This window comes from Coturnix japonica, chromosome 6 (genome assembly GCF_054131305.1).
Source record: "Coturnix japonica strain WE chromosome 6, WE-NBRP24, whole genome shotgun sequence".
NCBI classification, from domain to species: domain Eukaryota; kingdom Metazoa; phylum Chordata; class Aves; order Galliformes; family Phasianidae; genus Coturnix; species Coturnix japonica.
In genome coordinates, this window is record NC_140668.1 from 13,918,793 (window position 1) to 13,931,140 (window position 12,348).

The following is a 12,348-nucleotide window of genomic DNA, read 5'->3' on the forward strand; positions in this document are numbered from 1 at the left end:
CACTGCAGGGCCCAGGTGAGAGGGGAACCCAGCACAGTCGGGGCTGCTTTGGGGCCTGGGCCGGAAGGGGGCCCGGCACAGCCAGGGCCTATCCCCCTTTTTTGCACATATGAAATGCTCCCAGCTGTGTTGCACAGCAGAACATCTTTCAATGGAGATGAAAGCCTGTGAAATGAAAGAATCCTTTCTTATTTCTTTCACATTTGTGTTTGTTGACTGCAGTTCCAACCAGGTGGACTCGCAGTGTCTTGCAAGTGCCACCTGGAAGCAGGTACAGACTGGAGACACAGCACCCTCAATGTCCAGGTGAGTAACAGCAGCCAAGGAGGCCTTTGGGCTCTGCAGGGTCCAAGTGTGGAGCATTACACACAGGAACAGCTGAGTATAAAGACAGTGGCAGAGCTGCAGAGCTTGCCATAGTAGGGAGGCACAGTGGCTCAGCTCATTTCCCACAGTAACACAGGAAATAAGAGCCATGAGGGAAATGCAGATGCCTTCTGCCCCCATCAGAGGGGAGGAATGAGCTGCACTTCCACAGAGACATTCCTCTCACAGCCACTCACACCTCAGGTGTGGAGGGACGAGCTGGGGCTGCTGGTGGCAGCTGTGGAACACTGCCATCTGTGGTGCTCCATCCTACGTTGGAGGTGGGCATGTAGAGCTGAGGACCTTTGTCACTGCACAAATGACTGCAAGCAGAGATGTAGCAGAGGGAACATAAAGCATTTAATAACTTATACAAAGCAATGACTAATAGAAATGACAGTATTTCCAACCAAATATCCCCCATCCTAACAGTCATATCTGATTTCTACAATCCCACCCAAACAATTTCCCAGCCCCCTCCAATTCCTCCTCACTATCCCACCCCTGAATTTCCCTCCCCCAATTCCCACACAGTAATTGCCCACACTAATTACCAGTATGCAGGGCATAGAGAACACCTGTTCCTTGTGTGCAGACACCTGGAAAAAAAAGAAGTGTCAGGGAACTGGAGGTCTGTAGCAGGTTCTGGAGGCTCTGCATAGAACGTAACCCCAGACCACAACCCCATCAGCTGCTGGAGCAGCATCATCCCTGTCATTGGGGGATGTTGCCAGTGGTGGACAGGGACACAGGGAGAAGCCACACCTTGGTGTAGCTCTGATCTGCTCATGTCCAGTCCAATCCTCTATAGCACTTTCCATCTTCTGTCCTTTGTTCTTAACCGTATCCTTCCTTCTCTTCTGCTCTTTTCCTTTCTTTTAGGTGTCTTACCTGTATCTGCTTTTCCCCTCTTCTGTTCTTTTACTGCTCTGGTCAGCATCCAGTGTCTGCACCGCAACTCTAGGTTTTGGGATGGAGAAAGGTACACAGGGCATAGATTTGTACAAGAAAAGCTCTCTTGCTGTGCTCAACAGATGACAAAAAGGAACCCTCAGGACCACAAAGGCAGCTTGTTTCTCCAAAGGCCACAGCGTAAGCTCGTGTAACTGGGAAGGACTCTGTTATACATCTCCTAGAAGTGCCTTTGAATGAATAATTTTCTGGTCTTGTTTCTAATTGTTGCTCAGAGGAAATGAAGTTTTTATCCTTGAATCTTCGGAGGAGAGAGCTCTCGGCTCCTCGAGCAGCGCAGGCCGAGATCTGCCCGGAGAAGGAGAGCCGAGACGGGCCCCTGCTGCTGCTCCTGCTGCTGCTGCTGCTCCTGCTCCCGCAGGGGCAGCCTGCAGGCAGCGGGTCCAGCAGCCGGCACCCAGGCGGCTGCAGCCAGGGGACCCCGGCCTCCCAAGTGCCGAAGGAGAAACCGCAGCCGACGCCGAGCTCGAGCCTCTCACAGCCGGCCAATGCGTGCTGCAGCAGCTTGGGGAATGAACCAGCCTCTGGACCCGTCCCTGCTGCCACCAAACAGCGGCTGGAGCCCTGGAGACATTTCTACTTCCTTGTCGTTCACCGCTTCATCTTACATGGGAGACAGCTTGCCACGCAACCCAGCGCTGCAGGAACTTCCCTGGCGCCCAAGAGAGCAAGAGCAGCATGCTCCTGAGGCCGGCCTGCTTTTCCACTCCTTATCGCTCACAGTGAACATACAGCATGAAGTAACGGTGATGCCAGAGGAGTGGGAGCCTTGGGAGGACCCGCAGCGCCCACCTTTCACCAGCTCTGTCTGGGTAGAGGAAGGCTGCTGGCTGCGCACCGATGGAGATGACAGTGATGAAGATGACAAGTGAGCGCCCTGCAGTGGGGTCATGTCGGCACCCGCATAGTGGCCCGAGGTGGTAGTGGATAGACCAATAGTTATAAGGACAGGTTGTTTCAATAATAAATCGTTTCAGTTTGGTCACTTCAGTTTGGTCATTCACTCCTTTCCTTGAGGGCGAGATCTCAGATGCGATTTTAATTTTGCCAGTGAAAACGTGCAAGGCTTTGGCTTGGTTGAACGAGGTGTACTCCCACAGGGAACTCATCCCGATACTTCCATCACCCGCCCCTCATCCCGCCCTGCTCGGCCCTGGCTCTGCCCAGCTCCCCAGGCCGTGGCTGCGCGGAGGGCGGTGTGAGCGGGGAGCGCGTCCCATGCCGAGCCGACAGCCTCCCCATAGCCGTGCCGCCATGCTGCCCAACACTGGATAAGGCGACCTGGGCTTTCCTCCTTCCTTCGGCAGGGCCGTGAGCTCCGAGCCACAGGAGCTGCCGGGGCAGAGCTGGGGCCGGGGCCGGGGCCGGGGCCGGGCAGAGGGACAGACGCGTGCTCCGCAGCCCCTTGAGGGCGATGGGACGCGGGGTGGAGGCCGCGGCCGGGCACGGTGGCCCCGGAGCGGCTGGGTCGGACCCGGAGTCCCGCTCGGTGCTGTTTGCTCACGGGCCGAGCTGTGTGCACGTCCGGAGGGCAAAGTGCGGCTGTGGGTGTGCTGCGGAATCTGAATTGAGTGACTGCTGCGGCGTTATTTCTGCGCTGCTAATGAACGGGGACATACGTTGACCTTATTCGTTCCCATGTGTTGCAAGCAGTAGTCATGAGATCCTGTACGAGTGCAGAAAGCGCCCACGGTGCAGCCTGTGGGCTGCCCTGGTTGCGGCCGTGCCTGCTGCAAAAGGAGCCCACTTGCATGATTCTAACTCCCTGAACCTGTCCAGTTAACATTTCTCTTACCCCTTAGGCTGTTCAACCATCCAGACTATTATGTATTTACTTGGATACAAAAGTATTTTGAAAGATGGTAATGAAAGCTTTGCTAATGTGAATGGTGTCAGCTGTTATCACTTTGGCCTCAAATCCTTTCATTCTATCACAGAAGTCAATCAGGTTCACCAGGCTTGATTTTACCTACTGAGATTGATGATGCATTGGAACATGCTGCCCAGGGAAGTGGTGAAGTCACCATCCCTGGTGATGTTCAGGAAGGGTTTAGATGTGGCACTGAAGGACATGGTTTAGTGGCCATAGTGGGGATGGGTTGAAGGTTGGACTATATTGTCTTTTCCAACCTTCCAAGTTCTAAGATTACCTCTCATCTATGGCTAGTTTCTCATGTCCTGGTAAACCATGTTCCTAAGCAAGGCACTACCAGTGTCTGCTCTCACTGAATCACCCATGCCACTCAGCAACGCTATTTCCTTGTTCATGCTCTTTCTACCCACATTATAGCAGATAAACAAGTTGCCACTGGCTTCCCTTGCAAGTCTCAGCTGCAGGTGAACTTTGGTTCTCCTCACACTGTGCTGATATGCTCATGCAATTTTCCCAGTTCCTTTTTATCTCACTGGTGCTTCCACTCTGTGTGACACCTTTGTACACAGGGGCTCAGTCACAAGTCGTTTGCACAGCTGTGTCAGCCTGCTGGTTGGTTGGACAGACTTGTGGGGATTTATTGGGTTAAATGCAGTTACTTGCAAACTGAGTTTTACTGTGAAAGCCTTAAGGAAAATCATGGTCATTTTTGAAAATCTGATTTTTGGCTCTTGTCTTTGGCACCCTGCATTGGGATTGTGATCCTGGACTTTGCCTTTACAGCGTGTTGAGCTACTGGTCCTCTGTGTTCAGAGGGCCAAAAGAATTAAATTACAGAGAGCTGCACTGAGTATCAAAACGTTAGAATTGGTTGGTTTTGTTGTTTTTAGAGGTCACTCCTTTTCTGCTTTTGGAGAATGCAGCAGTTCTGTTGTGGGCAGCCTTGGATTATTGTACAAAAAGTCTTCAGTGGTGGTGAAAGGCTTTTCTGTAGCTTTATCCATTTATTCTGTATTTTGGGTCTGATTTCCTTGTAAAATGTTGAAGGCAGTTGCCTCTTGCTAAGACTGCAGTGATTGTTTTTGTCCCCAAAGACTGCAAGATGTCACTGAGTTCCAGATTTTGCTTTGTTCCCCCTCTTGTTTCCCCTCTACCTCCTTCACATCTTCAGGAAACTAGCAGGCTGCACGCTCTTCATCACTGGTGCGAGTCGGGGAATTGGCAAAGCCATTGCTCTGAAGGCTGCCAGGGATGGTGCAAACATTGTGATTGCTGCCAAGACAGCAGAGCCCCATCCTAAACTATCTGGGACTATCTACACAGCTGCAGAAGAGAGTAAGTTGTAATCAGGGTGGGCTTCAGACTGTGGGCTGTGTGTGTGTGTCATTGCTTAGTTCTTGCGTATGAGTGGGAAACTGCTCTGACTCTCCTAGCTCCCATTCAGCTTTAAAAGAATGAGCCCAAGTGCTTCTCCTGCCTCCCAGGAATTCTGTGAGGTATTGAAGTTTGATGTTAATGAATACACATGTGCATAAAGGTAAAAATGTTATGTTAATTAAAATGTGTGGTGAGCCATGTACATTCTCAGTGTTAGGATTTTGTTGTGGCATCCCTATTCATTATGCAGTATGTGAAAGTGTCAGAGTTTGAAAGGTGTAATTTTTAATGCATTCACTGAATGAGAAAATCTCAGTAGTCAGTTTGTGCAGTCTGAGAGACAAATTCTAAGTGTGCTTTTTTCTAATCACGCAGTTGAAGCAGCTGGAGGAAAGGCATTGCCATGCATCGTTAATGTGAGGCAAGAAGAGCAAATTATCAGCGTCGTGGAGAAAGCTGTGAAGACATTTGGAGGTATGCTGAGGGGCAGGGGAGTCTACCAAGCAGATTATTCAATGAAGAAGAAGAGGAAAGAACAGCCTAACCTGCTTTACTCCTGTTTTTTCTTATTTCACTGCTAATGTGAGGTGACTTACTTTAAAACCAGGGATTGATATTTTGGTGAACAATGCAAGCGCCATCTCTTTGACCGGCACTTTGGAAACAGAAACCAAGAAGGTCAATCTTATGATGGATGTCAACGTACGAGGAACCTACCTCACGTAAGTGCTGAGGCAAAGCCATTTTGACAAAATGTTTAATGCTGTCTCAGTTTGTCTGAGATCTTGGTGCAGAGAGTAATAATAACTAAACGCATATATACTGTATTATTTTTCAAATGTGGTTTTAAAAATGAGATAAATATGTGAGCAGAAGGTAAGAAATATGGGACTAGATGATTCTCTACACTGGTAATCTGGCTTGTTAGCACATCATGGTTTACTCCCTTTCCAGAACTATTACAAGGAGACTATTGCTTCCGAACATCTGGAATATCTGCTTTAGTAGAAGTTGCTGCACAGCTTGGAGGATGCAGCCCAGCTGTTAGACATGAATGCTATTCCTGAGATAAGTGAGATAGGACAGGTTTTTTTTCTGTTCTTTTCATCAGTTAAATACTTGATTACAAGGGAAGGGTTTCAGCTCACCATTGGACCTTTGTGAAAGTGAAACTACTGCTCTGCTGTAGTGGTAAATGTTCTGTAAAATAAGAGATGACTGTCTTGCTTGATTCCTCTCTTCCAGGTCTAAAGCGTGCCTTCCCCACTTACGGAAAAGTAAGAACCCCCATATCCTGAACCTCAGCCCACCTCTGAATATGAAACCCACGTGGTTCAAAAATCACTGTGGTAAGTAGCATCCATTGCCTTTGCTGTTATGTGTTGAGAAATGTGTGAGTAACTAATGACGTGTGCAGGAGCGCCAGCCAAGAATTCCAGATATTGTGTTTTTAGTGCTCACAAGAGACTGACAGGAATGGTTCCTCAGAGTGTTTTGCACTGAAAGAAAAGGTGAAAGAAAATTGTTTTCTGATAAAACACAGTACAAATCTCATGCCCCTAGCGTGGCCTTTATATTTCCAAGAAGGTTCTGCAGGTAAGAGATAAGAGTTTTTCATAGGATTTCTTAATACTACACCATGTTTTCTATTCCCAATAGAGATAGGAAGGCAAAATCTTTTTTTCTCTATGCTTCCACATTTGATTTGATAGCGATAAAGCTCATTGCTGTCTTTTTAAATAGAAATTATCTTTGAGGAGTGAAGGAGGCCCCAATTGCGTCTTTGGGCTAGAACATATGTTGCTCATCTTAAACCTGTGGATTATCTTTTAAACTTCAACACTTGGAACATGGTTAAACTCCTCTTGCAAGTCCATGTTCCTTCTCTGCAACATCCTCTTCTCAGAGTATACAAAAAGGATTTACAACGTGCTTTTTTCCTTTTTTTTTTCCCTCCCCAATTCAATACTCATGTAAAAGGGTCAGTTTGTATCTGAAGGGGGTGGTAGGAGCTGGGAGAGTTTCTGTACTCTAGGAAGATGATGCTTTGACCCCAGAAAGTTGATTTTTCCGTGACTTACATCCTTCAAAAGTAAAATTCTATGTGTAGACTAAATATGTATCCTACTAAATATGGGATTTTTGTGTGCTTTTTGTAGCCTACACAATTTCTAAATATGGCATGTCCATGTGTGTCTTGGGAATGGCAGAAGAATTTAAAGGAGAAGTTGCTGTCAATGTTTTATGGCCTAAAACAGGTGATTATTTTGAATTGTTGTGTTTTGTCCTATACAGGTGGTCTTATTTAGGACTGATTCAGAACACCGAGCACTTCTGTGTATTTTTTTGTGATCAAAGATGTTGTGTGGGTATTGGCTTTCTTTCCTAGTTCTCACTGTTGCCTTCCTATTTTCACTTAAACTTGCCTTCAGCCTGAGCACATTCTGCTTTTTCTCCTGTCTTGTCACTGCTCCTTTCAACATGACTCAAACTTTGGTTTGCACACCATCCCTGAGTAGTATTGGACATTTATGTTAATATTTAGAATCCCCAGCTATTTAGATTGCCAGGAAATAGATGAAGCTGACAAGATATGTACCTCTGTAGATGTAAAAAAAAAAAAAGTTTGGGCTGAGTGGGAAATCAATTGCTTTTTCACACAACCATCCAACCCTTCTTGCAAGTCACAGCACACTGAAGGGCCGCATAGCAGAAAAATAACTTGGTGTGCCCATCTTATACTAGCTCCAGTTTATTGTCCATGGGTCAGTGAGGACCAGGGCTGCTGTTGAAGGTTTGGTAGCTGCTGAACAAAGAGACCAGTGTCTTGAAAGCATTAGAAGCAGTAAGTGAGCTTTCAAAATTTGTATGTATCAGTGTTTCCTTGATGAAAACTGTTCATGTTCTGAAGTATAAAAGTTTGTAATGTTCAGTCTAGGAAGAAAAATGTTGTTTTGAAAGGTTTATCTGCCAAAACAAAAGTTAACTACTTTAGAGAGTGAGAGAGGTGACTTCTGTAGTATCTACATTACAATTACAAAGTTTTTAATTTAAAGAACATCATATATATGTGATCAGCTTCAATGCTGGAGATTGACACTGTGCTAGTATGGTTCTATTGGTTCATCCAGCTCCTTGAAACAAGAAAATATGCTGATAGTGAGATGTTACGAGCTCTCGATTTTACTAAAAGTGAAAGAGGTAGCCTGCCAAAAGGATGTAAGAGTGTGAATGAGTAGTAGAGGTACTGCAGGGTCAAAGTGGAAGATGCTGTATGTATGAATTAATGGAAAACCAGCAGCACTTTGTATGAAATAGATGGAAGGATGTGCAGATTGCAGGACAGTAGATGGTTTTTCATATCAGTCTTTGCCCATAGTTTTGCTATATTTAGAACAATAATAATTGGCTGTAATGTGAAAGTAGAGGAGCATAAGCCAGGAAAAGTTTGAGTTTGTGCTATTGGGTTTCTCATCTTTAACTTAGAGTCACTTTGTTATCTCACAAGTTATTGTGGGTCTAAAATTGAGATTTTCAGTATGGTAATGGCTGCAGAAAATGTTAATTGCTGATGCACATTCACTTTGAGAAAGATAGTTGTCCTGTTAGTTTTTCATGTCCTGAATAAAGCCAGAGGAAGTCTTTGTGTGGAAAGTATTGATAGAAGCATTGAATAATATGAATATTACAAGTTCTTCCCTTTATTCCTCTTTTGGTTCCTTTAATACTTTTCAAGTAAGGGAATCTTTACACTTTGAGGATTGTTTGCTGGTTGACCATTCTTCGCTGGTTGATGGTATTTCACAGTTTAGTCTTCTCATGATTACTTTCATGTGAGAGGAGAATAAAGTTTATGCATTTGCCAAAGAGATGAGTATGTGATGTCATTAGTGTTAAACTTGTAATTTCCTGTCCTCTGAATTTTCCAGCCATACATACAGCTGCTATGGATATGCTGGGAGGATCCGGAATAGAGAAGCAGTGCAGAAAAACTGACATAATTGCAGATGCTGCATATTGCATTTTAACAAAGCCGAAAACTTTCACTGGAAACTTCATTATTGATGAAGTTCTACTGAGAGAAGAAGGCGTTAAGGATTTTGATGTCTATGCAATTGCACCAGGTAAAAGAGATCTTTAAAATGAGAAGCTTGCGAAGGAAGGAAGGCCATATGGGGAATATGGATATATTCCTTTGACTCAGTCAAAAGATGCTTTGCCTCACGTTTGAGAATGTGGATTCTGGGAAAGCACATAATAGTCCACTGAGGCTCTAATAATCAATGCCTATATAAATATATATATATATATATATATTTTAAACCCATTAGCAAAAAGAAAATAGACCTGCACCACAAGCGCATGTATTACTATTTACCAAATAGTGAGATAGTGTTTCTTCATCTTCAGATGTTTCTGACTGAATTTGTAAGAGGCTTCTGGGTCTGATTTTAAATGTACCAGAACCTAAACATGTCACCTCGTCTTCTTTCAACCTGTAGTTCATTTACTGGTAAATTGAGGTGCTGTTGCCTTCAGAATGGATTCCTGTTTGTGCTGTTCACCCTTACTTGGGCTTACTGTTATTGTTCAACTCCCCTTTAGGTCACCCCCTGATGCCTGACTTCTTCTTGGATGCTGAAACTGACATGACAGCCACATAATCAGAAGGCCGTGGAAGGGCAACCTCTGCATGTACATGTCGATTATTTGTGATGATAATGAATGCCTCCTCTATTTCAAGTTACTTTTGGACTACATTCAAGCTATGTGGCAAAATCTATTGTATTTGGGCTGTTTGATTTATGGAAGTGACTTTAGTGTCTGCAACTTTCACAGTTCATAATCAGCACCTTGTTTTGAACAACCTTTTTGCTTTTTACCACCAGAGTTAAGTGGCATGAAGATTATGAGTAAATATTGCTGTAAAAAAATCACAAGCAATCAGCATATTTTGCAGGAGTGTTACATCTTTCTTGCAGTGTGAGAACTTGAGAAGCTTCTATTCCTACATGAAGTTCTCACAGTCGTACATGATGTGAATGTCTACAAGATGAAATAGAGAAGTTGTTTTTTTACAAAAGCATCAGGTTCACTTTTTCAGAATAGTGATGTTTCTATTGGAGGGCAAATAGGAATACTGGATATGTTTTATAGGAGTGCCAAAACAAATATAGGAAAGAAAGAGGCTAAGTTTGAAAAGAGCCCAGTTCCCTTGAAAATACTATTTGTGAGTGCGCACTTAGACTTTTCTGCCAGGAACTGATACTGCCAACTGCCCAGATCTCCAACACAGTAGCAATTCACTGAGTAGAATAATTATTTCCTGATACACTGACCTTCTGCATGGCTTTTAGGGGCTGCTAAGCATTACATGCCTTATAAATTGCAAATGCTCTTTCTTAATGTTAAATGAGCACATTCACTGCAGTGTACAAAGTTGCTGATTAAAGTAGTGAATTGATTCACACCTTAGAAGCTTTTGCAGAAGAACTGCTGAAAACATATATATTCTTAGAAAGATAAGTGAGATAGAGTGTTCCAGCATTTTACAGAGAATCCATCTATTTCTTTTAGGTGCTTCACAGGTATCAGGTGGAGCCAAGCTTAATAAAGAATCAGCTTCAGCGGGGCCTGTTGCAGAAACATTCAGAGTTATTCAGGGAGAACTCAATAAAGAAACAGTGAAATCCACGCAGGGCGTCTTTCAGTTTGAATTGTCAGGTAAGACCATCACTTGTAAAATTCTCAAATGCTCACTTTTCTAGCAAGAGTCAGTCTGTATTTTCACATGTAAATACTTGTCTTTTATAACTGGTCTAGGAACAGGGACATCTTTGGGTGTGCTCTGTAAGATGCTGCCTTTCAGAGCCAACTTCAGCACATGTGGGATTTACCCTGCTGCTGTTGTCACAGGGAGATGCTTTCTGCATCAGCAGCATGTGCTGCTCTTTTGGGGACTGTGGTGTGTTTTCGTGGTGTTTCATTTCTGCTGTGTCACCCTGCTGGCCGTGCTGCACAGGGTCAGCATGGTAGTTCTGTTCCAAACCCCTGCTGCCTCCAGCTCCACCAGCAGCCACTGCCTTGTCCCCTGACACTGTGGCATTGTGGGGCATCTGCTGGGGCTGACCTTGTCTGCACAGAGAGCGCGGGGCAGCTTCTGGCACAGCACCTCCAGCACGTCTAGCACGAAGATGGGAGAGAAAAGCAGGCGGGGGTAGCAAAGGGCAGGGCACATCAGTCCTTGTGGTGCTGCCACAGGTTCTCCCTGTTCCACTCAGGTGATGAAGGAGGCACTTGGTACCTTGACCTGAAAACCAGCAGTGGGAGTGCTGGGTTTGGGAAGCCTCCTGCAGCAGCTGATGTTGTGATGAGCATGTCGAGTGGCGACTTTGTGAAGATGTTCACTGGTGAGTAACAAACGGGTTTGGCAGAACTGAGGCAGCTACTGGTGGCAGGAAACATCTTGCTGATGGATGAGCTGACAGGCTCACCTCTCTTTGTGGTCTTGGAATTGGATGAGCTGTAGCTGGAAGTGCATGGCCTTTAAATTCCCTTCCAACGTAAGTCACTCTGTGAGTCCATGATTTTATAATAAAAATATCTACTGCTTTGTTCAGTAGCTATTGAACTTTTCAGAGTGTAGCTTCAGAAAGCATCCAGTCAATCTGTTGAACCTCTTTTCTGATGCTTTTACAGTAGAACTTGGTAGCAAAGTAACTACTATATGATATCGCAATCTCCAGTTCCTTTCCTTTTCCTGATGATTCTGTGTCTTCTTTTTAGGTAAACTAAAGCCAACCATGGCCTTCATGTCAGGAAAATTAAGGATTAAAGGTAGCATTGAAGCTAGAGAAGATGCTGACACAGTTTAATGCTAAACTGTGAGGGAGAAGCTGTACCAGCAGAACATCCAGCCTTTCTTTTATAATAGCAGTGCTACATTTTAAAACGATAATCTACTTTTTTCTCTTTTTTTGTGTGTATAACAACTGTGGATAAAATGCTGATCTGTTAGAGAAGATCTAATTTAGTTTTATTAAGACTGAAAGGTGTTTGTGATTAAACAATTCCTTCTTGAGAATACTTCTATTATGTAACTGGTGTTTTCCTTTCTTACACTCCTTTGGAGCAATGCAACACACCTGAAGTGGGTTTTCTTTTACATATTTGCTTGCATGCGTGCATGTCCCATAAGAAGTCTGGGAGGAGCAAATATCACCTTGCAGATCTTCACACAAACACACCCCCAGCCCAGACTGCCACAAACAAGGTAATCCCTCCCACAGCACCTGCGTGCAGCACCAGAAGGTTTAAACTACAACATGTTTACAGGCACATCACCTTCCCTCTTTAGCATGGAAAGAATGGAAACTCATGAGAAAAAGCACAAATGCTCTCTAAGGGGACAAGAGCACAGATCCTCCTCCTGGTTCAAGAGCACGTGCAAAGCCAGAGGTAGCAACCTCACAGTGTTGCCAACAGAACTGCTCAAAATGTAGGGCATTTTACTCCTAAGTATGTAGAGAATATTTCAAGACTTAGAATTTATTTTCTAACTCGTTCAATGGTCAAATAGTTTATAGTCTTCAAAGCCTGTGCTCAAACAAAATTATTTGTGCTGTAAAGGTTCCATCCCTGTTGAATTCTGGTAATAATACAGAGAATGTTGAATTCACTTATGCACTCTGCAGTCCCAGCGCCATGAAAAACATGAAGGAACTTTCCTTTTGAGGTGACAGCTTGCCTGTGGCTGTGTG

At 44.5% G+C, this 12,348-nt stretch overlaps 1 pseudogene across 1 annotated transcript; it reads left to right on the forward strand.

Annotated features, from left to right (window-relative positions):
• The first annotated feature begins 1,946 nt into the window (after nt 1-1,946).
• On the forward strand, nt 1,947-11,678 carry LOC146760329 (hydroxysteroid dehydrogenase-like protein 2; annotated as a pseudogene). The gene is made up of 12 exons (XR_014947653.1): nt 1,947-2,144; nt 2,356-2,584; nt 4,325-4,546; nt 4,964-5,062; nt 5,196-5,310; nt 5,834-5,937; nt 6,748-6,846; nt 8,518-8,712; nt 9,194-9,289; nt 10,166-10,312; nt 10,870-10,998; nt 11,375-11,678. The product of XR_014947653.1 is annotated as a hydroxysteroid dehydrogenase-like protein 2 (transcript).
• The last annotated feature ends 670 nt before the right edge of the window (nt 11,679-12,348 follow it).